The following is a 16,797-nucleotide window of genomic DNA, read 5'->3' on the forward strand; positions in this document are numbered from 1 at the left end:
GAGGAGACTCAGCGCCAAGAGGCGGTCCCTCGAGCGTGACGGCCTGGAGTGCGGCTGCGCAGTTCGTCCCAGCGTTTAGAGACGCGCCGCAGGCAGTCCCGGGCGCGTGGGGCGTGGCCAGTCGGCGGAAAGTCCTCTAAACCAGGCTAGGAGCTCATTTGGACACTGCTAAGTCTGGGGGACTGGTGACGTCCCCATTTTAGGGTTCAAAAAGTTCTCACTGAGCCGGCGGGATGGCTTCCCAGATAAAGACGCCTGCTGCCAAGGGTGATGACCCGAGTTGGATTCTCTAACCCGTTGGATGCCATGAAAGAATTGATTTCCACAAGTTGCCCTCTGACCAACACACTAGCACCCCCACCAATGCATGCACTCACACACACTCACACACACACTGAAAGACCCCCAGAGTGGGGAGACCCTCACTCAAGTCTCGGGATAAGCCGACGCCCCAATAATTCAAGAGAGACCGTTCTTGCTGCAAACACACGAGGTTTATTCCGGGAACCAGTGCAGTGGGGCCGAGCTCTAGACCCTCGCAGGGGCAGAGGAGTTCAACCCCTAGTAGCTGCAGTCGGGGGTTTTTAAAAGGGAAAAAACTGAATCGGGGAGCTAGGCAAACATCATAAACATAACGGATGAGAAGTTAAATGATAGCTTATGTCTTAACAGGAAGGTTATCTCAAGCAAGCATTCTTTGGGCATTTTATTGTTAAACATTGAGCAGGAATGTGGTGAGCTAGTTCCTGGATCGGGGAGGGTTATCTTTTAGGTTTATCTTGAGGTCTCCGGTTTCTCAGGAGAAGGCAGAAGGGTAAGTCACTCTGTGATGGGCTAGTCACTAGAGGTCTAAAAATGTTGAGTTGGGATCTCTCATTCCCCACTTCTTTTAGTAAGCAGTTCTAATCATAGAACTGCAGAACTAAATTTCTGACTCTATATAGTCTGCATTGCCCTGTTCTAATCTCTGATACTATTGGCATAGCATAAGAATCTGTACAGCACTAACTCTTTGTCTAATAAAAGCAATTAATCTGTTAATTATGCAAGGTCCTATAGTCAGCAGAAGAAGCAAGATCAGTAAGGGACCCATCAGGGCAGAGAGCAAAGTCCTCATCCATGGCGATCTGCTGAACCAGCCCTCGTACCAGTTTTGTGTGGCCTCCCGGTCTCGTTTGCGTTTTTCTAATCTTTCTCTGAGTCTGCTCATGGAATCTCTGATAGCTCCAGAGTGAAAAATGTAAAAACAACATTCTTCTTTAAGGGCAGCACACAGTCCCCCTTCCTTAAGGAACAGCAGGTCTAAGCCTCGTCTATTCTGTAGAACTACCTCAGACAGGGAGGTGAGAGATTCTTCTAACTTAGTGACAGAGCTTTCTAGCGCTTTGATATCCTGTGTCATAGTGGCCTGCAGAGTATTCAGACCATGTTGGAGGTCTTGGGGTCCCTTAACAAGTGCTGTAGTCCCGGTACCAATTCCTGCTGCTGTGCTCAAACTCACCATTACTGCTAAGGTGAGGGATACCAGTTCCCTCTTGCCCCTTCTTTGGTTATAATCATAGGCATCTATGACTGTCTCCTCGGGGTGGTAGTAGACACGAGGAACCAGCTGAACCATAACACAAAAGTCTCTTGACTGGTTAAACACAACAGTAGAGATACAGGGGGTAAGCCCTGTACTACACACCCACCAACTATTGTTACTTGGTAACAGATAAGAGTTGGTCTCTGTTACCATAACGGTTGAGCTGTTGCAGAGGTGCTGGTGTAAGCGAGGTACTGTCCCTAGGCATAATCCTGAGCCTGAGACTTCAGTAAGGGTGAGCTTACTTCCGGAGCACCAGGAACATTGATTTGGATCTGTCACGGAGGTGACGGTACCAGAGATGGCAGTTCCCTCATAATAAGGAGGACCAGCAGCAAGACAAAGCCAGCAAGACGAGGTAGCATCGGGATTGGTAGTATTTAAAGCTAGAAAAGCCCCTTGAATCAAGTTAAAGAGTCTATCACCAGTGGTAGGGGGCAGAGTGAAGGTTTCTGCCGTTGGAATTATCATCCCATGGGGTTAGGGCTTAGAAATGGGGGAATCAGGACTTATGGGGGGAGGAGGTGGTGGTAACACCCGTTGGGGAGGTCCTTGTTCTGGGAGTACCTTATTAGACCTTATGGGAACCACTGGAGGGTTCTCAATCTTGAACCTAATCTGGAACTAAAACCCGTTATCCCATCCTGACATATAGAACCTCAGACCCCAGGTTGGTCCCTTGGGCCAGGCAGTAAACTGCTTCCCTGGATTTGTGAAGGTGATATTGAGGGAGTCTAGGCCCTTATTCTTTCTATCGACGGTAATCAAGTCCCATAGGGATGTGGGATGCCAGTGGGCATCTCCGGTAGTTTCACATCCCCATTGTTTGCAATAGAAATGTCCCAGTCCTCCACACCTATGTGTCTCCGACCTAGGTCTGCCGTCTCTAGGGCAAACATAAAAGGAGGTCTGCTGCAGTCTTCTCTGCATAGGTCTACCTTTACATCCTGGGGAATCAGCAAGGTGGGGCCCTGTGAAACTGTTTCTTGATGAAGGGACCTTTTTGTAAATGCACCTCTTCTAAGGGTATTTCTTCATGAGTCATCCCAGGAATGCCCATAAGTCTAACCCTGCCATCAGGGCACAGATTTCAGGAAACAAAGAGGGCCACCAAGTACCAGGGGGAGCGGCTTTAGAGGTGGACCAGACTACAGTTTGTGATAGTACCTGCCAGGTTAATGCTTGAGGAGCATGGGGATTTCTATTCTTCTGTGGTGAGCAGGCGACATAAATGCAGCTTAAGAGGATCACCAGTCTGTTCCAGCTTCCAGGAGTCATCTTGGGTTGCAGGAGGGGTGGCTTTAACGTGGGATGCGTGGATCCAAGCTGGGATGCCGTCAACCTTGATGGCGGTGGGACTTGTCAGGAGCACCAGGTAGGGTCCCTTCCATCTGGGTTCGAGGTTGCCTGTTGGGGAAGTCTTATGCTAATAAAGCACTGTCTGGCCAATAGGAATCTAGATAGGTGGGGCTAGGAATCCAGGAGGATTCTGGGTAGGAGAAACACAGGAGAGTCAACATGTGACGCCATGGGAGTAGGACACCGGGAACTATTCTCCGGTAAGAAACATACTTAGATTAACAATTATGGGGTAATTACTTAAGGCAGAGCTAGCCAGTAAGAGACAAACAAGGCCAACAGCTTCATAATGAATATAGCCTCCTGTGTGTTTATTTGGGACTCATGCGGATCTAGAACCAGGCTGGCGCGGCAGAGCCCAGGTGACTGGCGGGGGATATACCAAATCGGCAAGCAAGGAAAAAGCTTCTCTTAACAGTTGCCGGATTGATAACGCAGAGTCTCCCACTTGGAACTTACGTGGTACAGCTGTGGTTCCTGGTTCATATGCTCTTTTAGCTGTTCCCAGGCATCCTTTCTGACCAGTTCAAGAGCCTTTAAACAAGCTAACAGGGGTTGAAAGAAAGAGGCATCAAGATCAAGTACCCCTCCTGCTTCAGGCAAGGGGGGGCGGTCCCCCATGGAGGAGCTCGAATGGTGTGAGCTTAAATTTCCCTGGGGTACTCGGAACAAGGCGAAGGGCAGGAGGGCTACCCAGTCCTTTCCACAAGTCTCTAAGGTTAATTTAGTCAAGGTCTCTTTTAATGTTCTATTTATTCTTTCTACCTGTCCTGAGCTCTGGGGTCTATAAGCACAATGTAATTTCCAATTAATCCCCAGTTGGGTGGCCAGTCCCTGATTTACCTGGGCAATGAAGGCAGGGCCATTGTCTGATCCAATTACCTTAGGGATGCCGAATCGTGGGAAAATCTCCTGCAGTATCTTCTTTGCTACCACACTGGCTGCTTCCCTCTTTGTATGGAAAGCCTCTACCCATCCTGAGAAGGTATCTATGAAAACTAATAAATATTTGTTACCATATTTTGCTGGTTTAACTTCTGTGAAATCGACCTCCCAGTATGCTCCTGGCCTGTCTCCCCGGAGGCGTTTGCCGGGGACACCTAGGTGATGTCCAGCATTGGTTAAGGCACAGGCCTTGCAATTCTGAACTACTTTTTGAGCAATGTCCGAGAGGCCCATGGCATGATAATCGGAGTGACGTATGATGTCCTTTGGCTTCTTTGTCCCTAGATGAGTTAGTTGATGTAAATTGGTGACATAATGTCGTCCCTCCTCTTGGGGTAGTATGGATCTGCCATCTTCTGTCTCAGCTACTCGATGCGGGGAGTAGCCATGCACAATTGTTAGTTTCTCCTTCTGCTTATGATCTTCAGGGGTATACCTGAAGCTAGTTTCTCTAATGTCATAATAGTCTTTAGGTTCCTTAGTTTTTTGTTCAGCTGCGAGGATCATAGCTCCTTGAGCTGCCTGCTTGGCAACCGTGTCAGCCATTTGGTTTCCCTTGGCTATGATGTCTTGGCCCTTTTGGTGGCCAGGACAATGTATAATGGCCAGTTAGTGAGACCCTGAATCAAAGTAAAAAGGAGAAGTGGACAGGTGACCACAGGATGTGACTCTTCTGATAAGGGAGTTGCCGCAAAGACTGGTGACCTGTGGGACTGGGGGGGGGGCAAGCATAGTAACTCCTACATGATTTCCTCTGACGTCTTCACTCCTATACTGAGCTGTGAGTGCTGGCAAACACCAAACCTATGTCAAAGAATGCTGCAATATACTCCTGAGGTGTCTGGTTTAATAGCATTTATTGAATAGACATATATAGCTTTACATTATGTGTTTGCATGTTGTGCTGACATATATGTATATCAAATTTATGCAGTGTCCCTAAAGTTACTCCTTAGAGCGAGGCCCCATGTGGCTTGAGTCCACAGTCACCTGAAATACATACTAAACAAAGGGAAAATTTATTCCAATTGATTTTGTGTATCATGGGCTGTGACAGGGAATCTCACTCATGATTTAAAACCATTATTGCTCTAAGGAACAAGAGAGAGAGTTCCGGGCGAAGAGCACTTGCTGCTGCTGCAGAGGACCGAACTGAGATCCAAGCACCTACCTGTGGGCTCTCAAGTGCCATAGGCCAGTGGAATCCCTAAAGCTATTTCTCCATCAACACATTCCCGTGGTCACCTATCTGTCCTTGCATCTGCCAACTTAGAGTCTGTGTCTCCAGGCACATCTACCATTCCCCAATCCAACCCCAGTCTGGAAGCGTCTCTGCATGAAGATCAGGCCGTGGAACGTGCAATGTGTAGTCCCCAAGAGGACCTGTGTGATGGTCAAGCCCCTGAGGCAGCTCCCGAGTCTGGTAAACCCACAATAGCTGAAGGCCTGACTGAACCAGCAGGGGTTGAAGGTTTAGCACCTGTGGAGCCTCCAATTCCCACCAAAGCCGCAGCGAAAGGACCAGATGATGCTCAGTACATATATCCAACTTCTGAGCAGCTCTGGCAATGGATGCTTGAGGGTCTGGACATGTGAGGGGACTTGTAGACATAGAGTTACATCCTGAGTCTACATAATACCTCTCACACTGGACGGTCCTTGGCAAGAAATCTTTACGGCAAAGAAGAGGTGTGGTGCTTCATGCCCTCAATGTCATATTTTGGGAGGCTAACACAGGCTAATCTGTGTTAGTTTCAGGTGAGTCTGTTCCACATATTCTACATACTGAGATTGTTTAAAACAACAACACTGATTTGATTTTTTCGAGACAGGGTTTCTCTGTGGCTTTGGAGGCTGTCCTGGAACTAGCCCTTGTAGACCAGGCTGGCCTCGAACTCACAGATATCCGCCTGCCTCTGCCTCCCGAGTGCTGGGATTAAAAGTGTGTGCCACCAACGCCCGGCCTGAATTGATGTTTTAAAATGCTTCTGAAACACTGTGAGCCTGAGAGCCATTGGAGACTTCATTGCACTAGCATTCCCGGAGGAAAGAGTGGACTTTGGGACATTTGGAGACTCAGGATAGATGCTTTTGGAACCTTGATTGCATTGGAGTTCCTGGGTACCCTCAGGTCCTTAAGACATTTGCAGATGTAACTTCCTTGCAGGAGTGAGGCCTCTGGAAATCTGTTGTCAATGGTGCATATTGAAAGGAGTTAGGAATCTTGATGCAATGGGGGACTTGGGGAATATGGGGGCTTAGGTTTCTTGAGTTGACTGGATCTTTGGGGAGACATACACGCATTGGTAGACGTGGAAACATACAGGGATGTGACCCCACTGGAGTGTCGGGGCCTAAATATAACATTTCAGAAATATGCCTCTGCTCAGCCACAAAATTCTAGGAGATCAGAACTCCTATTGTCGTTTAGATGCTGGCTGTTTACTCCAGGTGCCTGGTCTTGGTGGGGAATGGCTCCTAGTTTGTGTAACAATAGGCCTAGGCCTGGGCAAGTCTACAACACCCAACAAGAACGCTAGTGAGACATGCCGGATGGAGTGTCTGAGAGTTTGAGTACATGCGCTTAGGAGTGTCTCAGGGATTAAAGGGAATATACTTGGTAATAGATGTCTTCTGCCATTATCCCCGCTTTTGGAGAGTTACTTAAGATGATGCTGGAATAAACAGTGCTTTTGACTGGGAGCCCTCCTGTTATGACCAAATGTCTCTGTCTCATCCTTAGTGTCGTTGGGTAGCTAAGCCGTCCCTCCTCCACACTCTCCCACTCAGGGTCGGAGGGCCTGGGGCTGTCCGGCTGGTTCCGATGGCAGCCCAAAAGACATCAGTCCAGAATAGATGGCCCCTGCAGTGTAGGACTGATACAGGCCGGACCCCTGCACTGGAGTAAGTTCACGTATGGAGAACCTGGAAGGAGGGAAATTGCTGAGGCCGGCTCCACAGACCTCGCATCTTACCTACTAAGCCTTGGAGTACCTTTCTCCAATGTCCTATGCAGCAAGAATCACTCCATACCTCAGCCTGTCTCTCTCCCTGGCTCAGCACCTCGTGTTCCTCTATGCGCTGTCGAGATTGGCATGAACGCGTCAACAGTTGTTAGGGTCAGGGTTGGCTGTCAGCACAGTGAGGCTGGCAATGGGGAGGAAGCTTAGGCAATGTTTAAACGTTCTAGGCACACTTCCCTTCCTCTGGTTCCCTGTCTCCAACTACGCAGTAAAGGAACACTGTCACAAGCAAAATCAAAGTGTGCCTGTCCCTCCCATACCGCGGTCAGAAGCACCTTTGCAGGCAACTCACCCTGGACATCTGCAAACTCTCTACCCAGAACTCCGGTGGTATTAAATCTCTATTCCGGGGCTGGAGAGGTGGCTCAGAGGTTAAGAGCACTGACTGCTCTTCCAGAGGTCCTGAGTTCAATTCCCAGCAACCACATGGTGGCTCACAACCATCTACAATTCAATCTGGTGCCCTCTTCTGGAAAAACACTGTATGTGTGATAAATAAATAAATAAATAAATAAATAACTCTCGATTCCAAGGTCATGGCCTTAAATATATCTCCACAGAGGACCCGCCAAGCTCTCTACTGTCTACATCAGAACCTCCCACAATAACGTCACTCAGTCTGTAACCTATGTAACCCTGGCACAGTTCAAGATGTCTTTCTATACTGAGGAGACATATTTGGTGCTACTTTGTTGGAGCCTGGAAAGCTAACGCAGCACTGGAAACTCCCTCATGGGTCTCCTGCCCACTTGGAGCTCCTTTACAGAACAAATCTGGCCCGTGCTTGTCAGTGACCAACTCAGGAACTGGACCTCCAATCAGCTTGCTGTCAATTGGTCAATTGGTGCTCCTCCAGGAACTGGACCTCCAGTCAGCCTGCTGTCCTTGGTGCTCCTCTTTCCCGATGGTCACTCCTTTCTAGTCGTGACACCACAACACTGCCCTGTCTATCCTCTGGAGCCTCCCTCTGATCCACAGTTCACTGCAGATGCCATGGGGGATCCCACCTACCCTGGAGTGCTCTGTACTAACGGGAAACAGATAAAGGAAGAACAACAGTCCCTAGAACCTACAGTCTAGAGTCCCCATCAGTTACGCCAGGCTTCCTATATAACACTGGGCAGAGGCCTAAGCCTTGGCAGGAGAACAGCGCACAAAAGCATAGGAATGAGCAGTCCCCAGCAGTGGGCCAACAACTGAGACCTGTGGACAGGATACACAAACACCCCTGACACACACCGGACTCGGTAACATCATCCTCCAGTTTCCCAACCATGGACTACAACATCAGCAGCCATGATATAAGCACCACCTACTCTATATAGAAGAACAGCAGCCACTATGGGCACCAGCACCACCTGTACCAGTTGGAAGAATAGGCACAATTGGCACAGGCACAACCCACACCAGGATGAGGAACAACCTCCATAGGTGCACCAAGGACCACATAAGCCACAAGAACTGTAGGATACACTGCAGTTAGGCATCCAAATGCCCACAATCCTCATCACCATCATCACCATCATCATCACCACCATCAGCATCACCATCATCATCATCATTATCACCATCACCATCATCATCACCACCATCAGCATCACCATCATCATCACCATCATCATCATCATCATTATTATCACCACCATCATCACCATCACCATCATCATTACCACCATCAGCATCACCACCATCACCATCAGCATCATCACCATCACCACCATCATCACCATCACCATCATCATTACCACCATCAGCATCACCACCATCACCATCAGCATCATCACCATCATCACCATCATCATCACCATCATCACCATCACCATCATCATCACCACCATCAGCATCACCATCATCATCATCACCACCATCACCATCATCATCATCATCATTATCACCATCACCATCAGCATCATCACCATCATCATCACCACCATCACCATCATCATCATCATCATCACCATCATCATCACCATCACCATCATCATCACCACCAATCATCACCATCATCATCACCATCATCATCACCATCATCATCATCACCATCATCACCATCATCATTATCATGACCACCATCATCACCATCACCATCATCATCACCACCATCAGCATCACTATCGTCACCATCAGGGTATTTGGGATCATTGCCCAAGAACAGATGGGGTGGGGTTAGGGGATGGGCATGAGGATGTGGACAGCACCGGTGGACACTATGAGAGATTTGGCATTTCATGACCTGACATTTGTATTATGTCACTTGATTGTTTTCAAGGATATTGGCTGACCAATTGGTGAGCTGTTCCCTGGGGAAGACTATCCCTCCTGCTCTCAGCATTCCTTGGTTGCCTGTATTTCTTTGTATAGCACTGAGGTCTCCTGAGGGCTCCTCTGTCATGTTTGCATGTACAGTGTCCTCTGTGCCCAGCTCATTTTTAGACAGCCATGGTGGTGAGACTTTGCATTCCCCAAAAGTACATTAAGGTCAGACAATAGAGAGAGAGGCTGCAGAAAAGGTTCTCTTATTTAAGAACATAGGCTACTGCTCCAGGGGACCTGGTCACAGTTCTTACAATGCACACGGTGTCTCAGAACCACACCATTCAAGGGACACACAAGACACACATAATACATGCAAAAAAAGTCATGCATATGAATTAAATAAATCTTTAAAAAATACTCTTGCAGAAGACACACAATTTATTTCTTAAATCCAACACGTAACCATGTGTAACTCCAGTGTCAGGAGATCTGATGCCCTTTTCAGGTTTCTGAGGGCACCAGCCACACATATATGTACACATAGTTGCTTGCATGTGTACCCCAGACTGTGGGGACATTCAACGTGGGGGCTGGAGGGCACCTAGGAGAAAGATGGGGAACGGGAGATGCAAAGAACAGACGCCAAGACAGGATTCTGATCAAGGCGACAGCTTTATTTCACCCCAAAGGGATTTATACAGGGGAAGGGAGGAGGGGAAGGAATGGGGGTGTGCTGTAGCTGCAATGAGCCTGGCAGAGCAGGTCAGTGGGATGGGTGGGTCATCCTGTGTCCTCTGGTAACCTCACTGCAGACTCTAACTTTATCATTCACATTCCACCTTCTATTGCCTTAGACTAGGCAGACAAGCCACAGGTCTGTTTCCTCAGAACTTACCTCCTATCTTGAGAGGTGGTATTTCAGCAATGTGACCTGGAGACACGTCTTCTCTATGAGGAGGGTGTGATAATGCTACAGCTGGATTATGGCGAAAGCCCCCGACACATGTGTGCCCACATTATTATTTGTTTTTATAATTATTCATCTGTAGGAGGAAACAGTGCTCTGCCATTAACCATGTGACTTACTAGAGGCGCATACAGATGAGGTAATAAAAGGGCAGTTTACCGCACCGATAACCACACCCACTTTAGGCATGACTAAAGACGTATGTGGACGTAGGCGGTGAACTACGTCACTAGCCAGGCCCACTTTTGGGAATGGCTAGGGGCGTTACAGAAGAAGGTATAAAAGACTGAACAGTGGAAGTCTAGCCCTCTTTTCCGGCTTTCTGGCTTCCAGTTCGGTGGCGGGAAACTACTGGGCTCATGTGGGTTACTTGTTTGTCTCTTGTGAGTAATTTCTACAATAAATACTTATTTTTACTTTCAGTAAGTGTGCTGTTTATCATTGCAGAATCATTCATCATTATACATTCCATGTGACCTCAGCTGGTTTTCTTTGTTTGCTTGTTTGTTTGGGCTGTGTGTGTGTGTGTGTGTGTGTGTGTGTGTGTGTGTGTGTGTGTGTGTGTGTGTGTGTGTGGTGGGCATGTCCACAGAACTGCAGGCATCATCTGAGGTGATGAGGACGTTGTTCTGTATAGACTTAGAGCTACAGGCAGGCGTTAACCACCTGACACGGGAACTAGAAAAAGAGCTTGAGTTCCCCGCAGTCCCCGATGGCTGTTGTCACTTCTCTCCTCCACTCTGTTCCGTCAAAGGAAGGTCTCACCCAAACCTCGGTCAAGAGATTTAGTGGGAGGGAAGAGTCCAGGAGAGCGGCTGCCTCTGCCAGGAAGGAAGAGGCAGCCGGACAGCCACAAGCTGAACAGACATGGGGTTTATACAGGGCTTCTTAGGGGTGGAGTTTTTCTGGGAGATTTCCAGGGTGGGGATTGGTCAGATTTCAATCCCTGAGCTCAGATTGGCTAGATCTTGTACTCAGGGATTAGTTAGTTTTCTGCTCAGGGTCAGGGTCAGATTTGGCTCTGGTTCCAGGGCCCAAGTGTGTTTCTTTCTCTGGTCCCTTTTAGCATTTTGGCTCTAATTTTAGGGCCAGAGTGTATTTCTTTCACTGACTCTGATTCCAGGGACAAAGTGTGTTTCTTTTTCTTTCTTTTTTTCATTTTTGTTTGTTTTTCAAGACAGGGTTTCTCAGTATTGTTTTGGAGCCTGTCCTGTAACTCGCTCTGTAGTCCAGGCTGGTCTTGAACTCACTGAGATCTGCCTGCCTCTGCCTCCTGAGTGCTGGGATTAAAGGCGTGCGCCACCAACGCCCGGCTCAAAGTTTGCTTCTTTCTCACTGGTTTCAGGGTTAGGGTGTGTTTCTTTGACTCTGGTCACAGGGCCAAAGTGTGTTTCTTTGGCACTGGTTTCAGGGTGTGTTTCTTTGGTCGGTCCATTTTCCCTACAACAAGGATGAGAGGAGACCATAGCTGGTCATGTCTGATGTGCAGCAGCAGGTGACTCAGAAATGGCCTGATGTTTGCCCATTCCTTTCTATCCAAGCCTTTCTTGGAGAGTAGAAGGCCCAGGGTTTGAGGAAGTGGCCCTGACTTATGGAGTAGCGGGATGGAGCTTCCTGGGACCTCTGTCTGTCTGTCTGTCTGTCTGCCTGCCTGCCTGCCTGTCTGTCTCCATAAGTGTGTGTGTGTGTGTGTGTGTGTGTGTGTGTGGTGTAGACCTATTTCAAACACATTGCTGTTGGTTCCCACACCCAGCCCAGCCCCTCACTGATGGATTCTGCACAGGCACACGATAGCCCAGAAATGTCTTTAAACTTGGAGGCCTTTGCCTTCCAAGTAACTGGGATTACATGCCTGCACGAAGTCTCCATCAAATCTTTTTAAAGATTCGTTTTCATTACCTCGAAAACTATGCGCGTGTGCATGCACACATGCACATGTGTCTCTGTGTGTGAATGTGTGTGCGTTTGCGTGAGGGCAGGTGTCCTTAGGGGTCAGAAGCATTGGACCTCCATGGAGCTGGAGCTGTAGGAGGTTGTGAGCCACGTGAAGTGAGTGCTGGACATCGAGCTCAGGTCCTCCACAGAGCAGCCAGAGCTCTTGACTGTGTCCTCTGACCCTCCAGTCACACTGTGGTACATGGGTATCCACTGTCACATACAGTCAGTCAGTATTACTATGTATCTCTGTGTATACAATGTGTACACGGAGGAAAGACTCCATCCACATGGGTTCCAAAGATCAAACTCAGGTCCTCAAATGTGACTGCCAAATGCTCTATGCTCTGGGTCATCTCCCTGCCCATCCTTGAATTTACAATCCCCCTGCCTCAGCTGCCCAAAGAGCTGGGATTACAGGTTGGATCTGTATGTATGTTTTGTGTCAGCTGTCCATGCACAGAGTGTGTAGACTAGATTGGGGGGGGGAGTTGGGGGAGTTTGAGACAGAATCTCTTTGTTATGTAGCCCCAGCTGTCCTGGAACTCGCTGTGTAGACCAGGCTGGCCTCAAACTCAGAGACCCATCTGCCTCTGCCTCCTGAGTGTCGGGATTAAGGTTGCGCATTACCATGCCCCGCCGATTTATATATATATTTTTGCATTGTATGTCTTAAGTGTCTGCTATGTGAGTGGTGTGATTTAGGGTGGGTGTTGAATGTGATGTGTTGTAATGCATGTTTGTACGTCTTATGTGTGATATTAATTACTACATATGTGTTATATGTGTATCTGTGTTGTGTACATGTGCCATATATTATACACATAAGTATAAGTGACTAGGGCTGGAGAAGTAGCTCAACGGTTCATTGGCTGTTCTTGCAGAGAACCTGAGTCCAACCTCTGCACCCACATGGCAGCTCCTAGCCATACGCAATTCCAGTTCCAGGAGATCTGGCGCCCCCTCCTGGCCTCTACAGACATTGCATGTGCATGGTGCGCATCCAGGCAGACAAAGCATGCACACACATAAAATAAAATGCATCTTTGAAAAAAATGTATGTATTGGATGTATATATGTTGTGGGTCAGTATCTACAGTGTGTGTGTGTCTGTTTGTGTGTGTGTGTGTGAGAGAGAGAGAGAGGTGAGCTTACTGTGCACTTTGTACAGAATACATGTATCTATTTTGTGTGTGCTCTATGTAGTTGTGTCTTAGATGAGTGTGTTATTGCCTGAGGTATTGTGCTGTGTGTATGTGTTGTATGTAAGCTGTATGTGTGATGTAGCCTGTGCATCTAATCATCCTTCCAGGGTACGTGGACTGAGAGGGTTGTGTTAGCGTTTGTTCACACAGACACACAACTCCTTCCTACACAAAACTGTGGGCACCATGAAGGGTCCAGAAGCTCATGAAAATGTTCCAAGCTGATGCTGTATCCTTCCAGGGAAGAGCCCTGTCGGCCACCAGTCAAATGGAAAGTCACCTGCCCTCTGGTTCCTGCTCAAATACTGAGGTGCCCATGTGGCGTGGTGGCTTGACTCTGGAGTTTCAGCTTCTCCTTGAAAGTGTGACAACTACCACTGGCTGTTTCTTTAAAACACCACCTGGACCACATGTGCAACTCCACACCCACCCAGTAACCACAGAATGCCCCCGAATCCCAGGTGAAGTCTCTGATCCCTTGCAAAACCTCAGGCTGTGACGCCACGGAAGCAAAGAGAACCAGAAAATGACACGCACCAAGCACTTGGGCTTTCACAGCGCCCAAGCGGGGCAGCTAGGTGACATTGTTGGACACCAGGCACCTATACATGTCTTCATGCTCCCTGGACAAAGCCTGGATGGCGAATCCTCCAGTGGTGGTGGGGGGAGGGTCTGGACAGAGTCAGTGGGCAGGGCAAGACTGTGTTTCCACCTAGAAGTCCACTGTCTGCCCTCCCATCACCCCAACCGCATGCCCAGAGGCTACGCCTGAGTTCAGCTTCATTGCCGCAAGGTCAGGACCATTTGAGAGGGTGGGAGCAAGCATGGTAGAGGCCTCAGAATGAGAAGCAGATTGCTCATGGGGTACTGTAAGTACAGCTTCCTTCGCTACTCAGTTGCAAGGGAGGCAGGGATCCGGTGGAGGCGGGGAGGCGGGGATCCAGTGGAGGCGGGGATCCGGTGGAGGCGGGGATCTTTGTGGAGGCGGGGATCCGGCGGAGGCGGGGATCCGGTGGAGGCGGGGATCCGGTGGAGGCGGGGATCCGGCGGAGGCAGCTTTGTTATAGAAGTACTGCTTGGAAGTTCAGGTTTCAGTCCACCACATTGGATATTTCTGATGGAACCCCGATGTGAGTATTGGTTTCCTGTTTGAAGTCTGTTTGTTTTCTGTCCTGTGTGGCTGTGAATGTGATCACATCCAGGCCTCATTTGTGCTAGACGAGGACTTTAATTCTAGACTTCACTTCCATTACATAAATCTTGTCTGGGGCGGCGTTTTAAACCGTGAGACTGCACGTACCAAGGAAGTGAGTGTCGGTAATGGGTAAAGGGAATCGGAGGCTCAGAGATCACATTCAGTGAGGCAATGCTGCTGTTCTGACCCTCAAAGTCACGCCATACTTTGCACGGGAGGACCCCGAGTCCTCTGGCTGGACAGTGGGGATGGTGAGGGGGTCTTGTGATCTGCAGACAGCTCCTTACGCTCATTCAACACAGAGAGGAGAGTTGTTGGAGGCCCCGTGGATGGTGATATCATCAGCCTTGGTGTCACAGTCTGTGACAGTGCTCTGACTGACCGGCAGGGTGGGCTTGGCCAGTGAAGTTGAGGAGGGCAGAAGCAAGAAGTAATGACAAAACCACAAGGTCATTAGAATTCTAAGGACATTATTGTGTACTTAGAATAACACAATAATCACAAGAGGATCCTACGAGACCAGAAAAGACCAAAATGGCCAAAAGACATTCGGGAGCTGAGCTGAGCTCAGCATTATAATGACAGGGTGCCCAATGTGAACCCAGTGTGATTGAAGTGTACGTGAACTTTAAAAAAAAACAACAGTTTATTTTTTCAGGTGTGACCCTCTGTGTGTATGAGCACACGTGTGTGCAGTGCCCGTGGAGGCCAGCAGAGGGTGTTGGAGTCCCTTGGATCAGAAGTCTCAGGTGGTTGTGAGCCACTGTGTGGGTGCTGGAAACTAAAGTTGTGTCCTTTGCAAGTGCAGCAAGACTTTGTTGATGTTTATTCTGGGTTTTGTTTGTTTGTTTGTTTGGTTGTTGTTGTTGTTTTGGTTATTTGAGACAGAGTTTCTCTGAACTCACAGAGATCCACCTGCCGCTGCCTCCCAAGACTTGGATTAAAGGCGTGCGCCACCATGCCTGGCTCAGTGCTCCTAATGCTAACCCGTCTCTCCAGCCCCCAGCTGTGGGCTCTTGCACTGTCCGTCTGCTCTCTGCACACCATTGCATGGGGTTGTGTGAGGGGGTAGGGCATGGCAGGGGGCATCAGGGTGTTGTAGGGTGAAGCCTTTTCCTTGCCAGCTGCTTCGGTTTTTCCCCACCAGTCGCCTGGGCTCTGCCACGTTGTAGTCCCCAAATAACACACAAGACGCTGTATCAATTATGAAGCTGTTGGCCTTGCTTGTTTCTTACTGGCTAGCTCTGACTTAAGTATTTGTCCTATAATTGTTAATCTAAGTATTTCTCTTACCGGAAAATAGTTCCGGACATCTTACTTCTCTGGCGGGCTACATCGTGACTCCCTGTGTTTCTCCTTCCCAGCGTCCTCCTCGACTCCTAGTCCCACCTATCTTGCTTCCCTATTGGCCAACAGTGCTTTATTGACATATACACAGGACTTCCCCATCAGGATGTCTCCCACAGTTCTCGGCTCCCAGTTGCTGGTGCTAGCGAGAGGTTGTGGGGTTGGGTGGGTGAAGGTGGATCCCTGGGAGTGTAATTTAAGGGTTTAGGTTTGGTCTCTGCTCTCTGCTCCGCTAGGTGTGAGAAGCAGCTGCTTCCTGACCCTGCACCTCCGTGCCTTCCCACCACCATGGGCTGGGTCTCTATAGCATCACCCCCTTCTACTGTTACAGTCACGAGGAAAGTAACTGGGGATGGAGGGATGGCAAGGTGGTTATGAGCACCTGCTGCCCTTGCAGAGGACCCAGGTTCAATTCCCAGCACCTGTACTGGGCAGCTCACAACCACCAGGAACTCCAGCAGGGGATCCAATGCGTGGACACCACAGGTATACACACACATGTAAAAAGGAATCTTAGATATAAATACAATGCGCAAGGTCACTCTATGTTGATATAAAAAGGAAAATCAAACATTTTTTGTTTGTTTTTGGTTTTTTGAGACAGGGTTTGTCTGTGGCTTTGGAGGCTGTCCTGGAACTCACTCTGTAGACCAGGCTGGTCTAGAACTCACAGAGATCCACCTGCCTCTGCCTCCTGAGTGCTGGGATTGAAGGCCTGCGATACCATTACCTAGCCCAAGAGTCGAATTCTTAACAACTGCAAGGGTCCCTATGTTTCTTAGGCAACCCTGCCGTATCCTCAGCCAGGACAGCTATAGTCCATCCCCTTACTTCTGCCTTCAATGCAACTGACTGACCCAGCCCTCACCAGAGCCTAGCTGGGCCAATCACGTGCCTCCTCTTACGACGGTGGGCACTACCCTAGTTGGCATTAACTGGCACCTTGACACAGGCTACAATCGTCTGCCAAGAGTCTTAAC

The 16,797-nt window shown here is 48.8% G+C and overlaps 1 pseudogene; it reads right to left on the bottom strand.

Annotated features, from left to right (window-relative positions):
• Nucleotides 1-8: 8 nt before the first annotated feature.
• On the bottom strand, nt 9-14,924 carry LOC121135470 (annotated as a pseudogene).
• Between the last annotated feature and the right edge of the window lie 1,873 nt (nt 14,925-16,797).

Source organism: Mesocricetus auratus, unplaced genomic scaffold (assembly GCF_017639785.1).
Source record: "Mesocricetus auratus isolate SY011 unplaced genomic scaffold, BCM_Maur_2.0 Super-Scaffold_100038, whole genome shotgun sequence".
Taxonomy (NCBI): Eukaryota; Metazoa; Chordata; class Mammalia; order Rodentia; family Cricetidae; genus Mesocricetus; species Mesocricetus auratus.